Source organism: Pholcus phalangioides, unplaced genomic scaffold (assembly GCF_987345545.1).
Source record: "Pholcus phalangioides strain wild (caught in Gottingen) unplaced genomic scaffold, Ppha-v1.0 ptg000007l_1, whole genome shotgun sequence".
Taxonomy (NCBI): Eukaryota; Metazoa; Arthropoda; class Arachnida; order Araneae; family Pholcidae; genus Pholcus; species Pholcus phalangioides.
The window spans coordinates 29549308-29555734 of NW_028301600.1; the positions used below are offsets into that span (position 1 = coordinate 29549308).

The window sequence follows — 6427 nt, forward strand, 5'->3', positions numbered from 1 at the left end:
CACGTGGCCAGCGCTGACAGTTGTGTATAATTTCAAATTTTAATAGAGAGAGAGAGAGAGAAACCGCGTAATTTACTGCGAATAATCCGCGGCGGCATAAAATTCGGAGATACGAATTTCGCTACTTGTTCATCATTAGAAATATATGACATCCATATTTGTATTTTGTGCAACTTTTTCTCAGCCACCTCACTGGGCATTTTGCCTGTTGTGGCTTTGTATTTATATTTTATATAATCTACCTTGAGTCGGGATAAAATGTGGAACGCTTCACGATTTTGCGTGTCATCCTTGTGCAGGGGCCATGCTAATCTTCTCTGTATCGTTCCAATTTTAGTATATGTACTGCCGAAGCGAGTACTATATAATCTACCAGGGCCAGCAATTAAATTTTGAGGAATGGAATAACTTTTTGGTCATGTTGTTATGGAGAAAAATGTCGATTTTTTCACTGGAATTTGAATTTTTTTTTGTTTAGAAATCATTGATAATTGTTCATTATAAACTTTTTTTTTTAAACACAATATTTCTCTTTCACCTTTTGGCGATAAAAAAGCGCAAAAAACTCGCAGCGGAAAATTCAGAGATTTTCCTAACGAAAAAAAATTATCAAAGTGAAGATTTTTTTCATCACCGTATCATTAAAAAAATTGTTTTATCAATACTCAAGATTGATACAATACAATACTCAAGACATTGTGTGAACTCATAGTATCCAATGTTAAATCCATAGCTTCTATCGCCCCCTGGACCATTCCATCGCCCACCAGGGTCGATATTGCCCACTTTGGGAAACACTGGTTTAGAGCAAGTTAATTTGTAAGCATTATCATATTTTTGTATGTTTATTTATGGCATTGTTGTTTTTTTTATATTTTATGTATTGTTTATTATATTATTATTGTGTTGCAATGTTGAATGAATGACGTTTTTATTAGTCATTTTCATGTGAATGAATAATTGTGGAATGAATTATCCAAGTTTCCATTATTTCGTATGAGAAAGTTTGATTCAAATAACGAGAACATTGGTCGAACAAATTAAGCTCGTTAACCACTGTATCAAAGTCAGCTAGTTATTTGGCAGAACGCGCTCCACCACTCGCGACGTTTTTCTATCTGCTTTACTCGTAGTAATCAATCACTGCGTGCTATTCCTCTTGTGTAACTTAGAATGTAAGCAGTAAATACGCTGCCTGTACCCATCATCAAAAGAAGAGCATCCTTACACCTTACAGCAAGTTTGGCATACGAATGTATGTGTGATGAGAATGATTTCAATCCCTGAATGCAATTTTTACAAGTTGTTTAATCGGGACGTTGATTCAGCGCTCGCAAACATGAAATCGGATACGAACATCGAGCACTCTGAGTCATTGGTGTACGCAAAGGGGGTTTTGGGGTTCTAAACCCCCCCCCCCAAGCCGAGATTATAGTGTTATTTTGCAGGAAAAAACGTAACCTCCCCACCTTGAGAAGGGAAAAAAAACTAACCCCCCCCCCTTGAGAAAATTCTGCGTACCCCTATGCTCTGAGTACTTCAGGGAGCACCGTGGTGCTCGTGAGCAACAGGTTGAAGATGCCTGGGTCAAGTGATCAACGGATTGCTAACCTTTTCCTTCGATATAAACGCATCGCTTTGGGGTCCCGTGGCTCTCCCCTGTGTCTCGTGTTTCTATATATATATATATATAATTGTAGTAATTTATCAATATAAAAGTTGGCATAGTAATCCTTCTGTTGAAGTCAAACCACTTTGTAAATTTCAATGTGTTATGATGCCTGAAATTCCTTAATGCGATAATTTATTTACACACTAGACATTTATAAAAATTGTGACTACGAAGAAATTTTCAAATATTTTTCTCTAGTTTATGATACACAAACTGAGAAAAGCGTGAAATTTATTTTTTATAATTTGCAGTTTTTTAACAGGCTCAATTTAATGTATTTATATACAGGGTGCATATATACACTCATGTCCATAAATTAAGGATAATTCAGAATCACACGGAAATCGAAATCTAAAGTAAAAATTTCACCTGTAGAATTATCACACACATCTGCAAGAATGATATGCAAATTTCAGGAAGCCACCAGATGATGCTGATAGCACGTCACAATGACGAGAGTGTAAGAGGGGGGTATATAAGGAATGGTGGCAAAGAAGTAAAATTGTTCACAAGAGTTCTGTAAGGCGCTCAGTGCCATTAGCGAATAGTTATGACACAGAGGACGCATGTGGATGATTTTTTACGTGGTAGAATTATCGGCCGCCTGGAATGTGGGCGTACTCAGATGGAAGTATCCGAGGAACTTGGAATTTCCCAAAGTGTCATCTCTAGGCTTTGGCAACGATTCCAAGATAACGGAAATGTCAGTAGACGTTACAGTACAGATCGCCCCCGAGTTACAACGCCAAATGAAGACCGGTATTTGGCAGTAACTGCCAAAAGAAGCAGACGGAGCACAGCATCCGACCTGTCTCGTCAGCTATCTGCAGCCACGGGTACCACAGTTTCAAGGCAAACCGTGTACAGACGTTTGGGAGATATTGGTCTATATGCTCGCAGGCCTGTCAGATGTGTTCCGCTCACGCCAACTCACTGTCGGCAGCGATTAGCCTGGAGTAGAGAACATGCAATGTGGACATCGTCACAATGGGCTTGTGTGATGTTTTCCGACGAGTCCAGGTTTAGCTTGCAGTCTGATTCACGTCGGACTTTCATATGGAGAACGCCAGGTACCCGTTACCACCAAGACAACATCATCGAACGACACCGTTACGGTGGTGCAGCATTGCTCGTTTGGGGTGGAATTATACTGGGTTCCAGAACAGATCTGCATGTTCAAACCGGGACCATGAAAGCCCAAATTTATCGGGACATATTCGTGAACAACATGTACGTTTGTTTAGGGGTGCCATGGGCGCAGAATTTGTGTTTATGGATGGCAACGCCCGTCCTCACCAAGCAAACATCGTAAACGAATGCCTTGAATCTGAGGATATAACACGTATGGAATGGCCAGCATTCTCACCTGACTTGAATCCGATAGAGCATGTGTGGGGCATGCTTGGCCGACGAGTTGCAGCCCGTCAACCACCTCCTACATGTGTATCGGAACTTCGGAGGTCATTGCTTGCTGAGTGGAGTGATCTTCCCCAAGATCAGATCGATAATTTGATACTCAGCATGCCTAGGCGTTGTACAGACTGTATTTCATCGCATGGGAGACATACAATGTATTAACCATCATACCAACCATGTAATAGTAATTTTTTGTAAAGGAGATATTTTTTACAATTGCTCCAGGGAGCAAAAATCGTAGTTTTTATGAACGGTATCATACATACACCATCGTTTTTGTTATTTATCTTTTGTTTAATAAATGGGCTTTATGAATAAGTAACGTTTGTTTTGTTTCTGAACCTTATCCTCAATTATGGACTGGCATTATCCTCAATTTATGGACATGAGTGTATTTTATTCATTCTGAAAATATCCCTTTTAATAGGTCTAAAAATATTTTTCTTAGTTGTGAATTTTCATAACATGCGAAAACCTTTCTTCCGACCAATTCTGGCGTGCAGCAATGTGCCACTAGGGGGACAGACAGACACTAGGGGGGAAATGGAAAAACCAGTATTATAGGGCCGCAAAGCTGCTTTTGCACTGGGCCGCAAGATACTTGGGTACGTCCCTGGATATAGTGGAACAGAAAAGTAATTTAAATAATACCCGATGTTTCATACAATATCATACAATATAGAGATACTAAGAATGAATTTAGTGAAATTTTACTGTAAAAACTAACTTGGATATTTTTGAAAATAGTTTCCGAGAGAGACATATCACACTCCTTCTTGTGTTTATTACGATGTCTAACAATAATCAACAAATTAAAAAATAAATAAAAAAAACTCTTCCCATGCCGGGAATCGAACCCGGGCCGCCTGGGTGAAAGCCAGGAATCCTAACCACTAGACCACATGGGATGGCTACGAAGGGCTTAATATTTTTATTAGTACAAAAATAAACTATTATAACGGACAGAATTTTAGATAGTTGAAAATGTTTTTTATCATGCATGCAATGTTGGTCAACTAGAAAGAAAGAAACAACCACGTTGAAAAAAAAGAATTTACATACATGTATTTGAATAGGACATTTTCATGGAATTGGAATTTACGACAATATAGAACGTATTTGATGAAATAATTGTAGAAATTAATTATTTTTTTACACCCATACTTGATTCGCCATTTCATTTTTTATCATTTTGACTAATTTATTGTGGACTACGGTTGCTGAGTCAATTTCAAATGTAAATACCACATTAAAAAGTAACAAATTAGATAGAGCATGTGTGGGACATGCTTGGCCGACGAGTTGCAGCCCGTCAACCACCTCCTACATGTGTACCGGAACTTCGGAGAGCATTGCTTGCTGAGTGGAATGATCTTCCCCAAGATCAGATCGATAATTTGATACTCAGCAGGCCTAGGCGTTGTACGGACTGTATTTCATCGCATGGGAGACATACAATGTATTAACCATCATACCAACCATGTACAGTCCTCCGACCACGAGATGAATTTTCGCTGCGTCATGTCACGTCACGTCGGATGATTTTATTCAATTTTTTTTTTTGGTAAAACGATTGCACATCGAGAAAATTTCATCAGTGACTGAGCTTTCACGATTGGCATGTCCTTCTAGGATAAAATAGAATCGTTTGACGTGACATGACGTGCCGTAGCCAAATCTCATCTCGTGGTAGGAGGACTATAATAGTAAGTTTTTGAAAGGAGATATTTTTTACAATTGCTGCAGGGAGCAAAAATCGTAGTTTTTATGAATGGTATCATACATACACCATCGTTTTTGTTCTTTATCTTTTGTTTAATAAATGGGCTTTATGAATAAGTAACGTTTGTTTTGTTTCTGAACCTTTATTTGCCGGAGCTGGCATTACCCTTAATTTATGGACATGAGTGTGTATATACACACACACACACACACACACACAAGGTTACAGGGTGCATGGTATTTTACTGGCGAATCGTTGATCCTAGAGAGGCATATTTCCAATCAGAAAAAATATCCAAATAACGTGTAGTACTCAGATATGTCATTCATGTTGCAAGGGGTTTTGTATAGTTATTAAAATAAAAATGTTAACGTTTTATACGGACACCCTTTGCTCAGAAACCCAATTAAAAGTCGTTTGCAGTTGTTTCCCAATCTTTTTCCTGATGCCCACCAAAAAATTCTACGTTTGTACGTGCAATATTCACTGAGATATTCATATTCGAAAAACAGAGAGAAATTGGGGAAAAACAGCATTAAATGTGGGTGAAATGGTTTGCTCGTAACGCTGTTTTTTCTCAACTTTCTTCCGTTTTTTGAATTCCAATATCTCAGTGCACTTAGAAACATGGAATTTCTTTTTTTTTCTTTTTTTTTTGCCATCACGAGAGACAGGGCAACAACTTTCTGATTGGGTTTTGGAGCACACGAGGACTGTAGAAAAAGTTATTTTTTTTATTTTAATAAGTGCACAAAACCCCTTGAAACATGAATGAAATATCTGAGTACTACACGTTATTTGAAAACTTTTTCTAATTGGAAGTATGCCTCTAAAATCAACGGTTCGCCAGTAAAGTGCCATACCCCTTGTTTGCTATGTACCCTGTATATACCCGTATTCACATTTATTTATTTCTTAGGCATCGTCTAACGCAGTGCTCCCCAAAGTGAGAAATATCGCCCCCGGGAGGCGATGGAACGTTCCAGGGGGCGATAGAAGCTACGGGTATAACATGAGACTCTATGGGTTCTCTTGAAATGTGGGCGATGAGAGAAAAAAATTTCTGTAGAAGGGGGCGATGGAACAAAAAGTTTGGGAAACTATGGTCTAACTAAGGTTCTCAAACTGTGCGCCGCGGCACCCCTGACAAAAGATTTCGAAAAGATTCTTTGTTAAACAGCTCTGGGTAGCCGGTGGAGCCCGCGCATAAGCATTGAATAGGGAAAAGGGGCACCGAGGGTGGAAAAATTTTGAGAAACCCCGGTCTAACTCATAGTTTCCAAACTTTTTTAGTTCCATCTCCCCCTTCTTCAGAAAATGTTTTCCCTCATCGCCCATAACTCAAATCAACCCACATAGGATCCTATACTAAATTTTAACCTTCAGCCGCCCACTTGGACCCTTCTGCGATTGAACGTTCCAGGGAGCGATAGAAGCTACGGGTGTTACATAGGATCCTATGGATTTGTTTGAGTTAAGGTGCGGAAGGGAGTGATGGAACAAAAAGTTCGAGAATCTGCGATCTAACCAAAGCCTCCTAGATACCATATCTAGGAGGCGTTGATCTAACCCCTCAATAATTTATAATCGGATAATGCTTTTGTTTCCCCCTCTTG

The 6427-nt window shown here is 39.1% G+C and overlaps 2 non-coding genes across 2 annotated transcripts; both read right to left on the reverse strand.

Moving 5' to 3' along the window:
* Nucleotides 1–254: 254 nt before the first annotated feature.
* Nucleotides 255–361, reverse strand: LOC149085151 (U6 spliceosomal RNA). Its single transcript, XR_016192897.1, has one exon. It is a non-coding gene; the product is annotated as a U6 spliceosomal RNA (small nuclear RNA).
* A 3563-nt stretch (nucleotides 362–3924) lies between these two features.
* On the reverse strand, nucleotides 3925–3996 carry TRNAE-UUC (transfer RNA glutamic acid (anticodon UUC)). Its single transcript has one exon. It is a non-coding gene; the product is annotated as a tRNA-Glu (tRNA).
* Between the last annotated feature and the right edge of the window lie 2431 nt (nucleotides 3997–6427).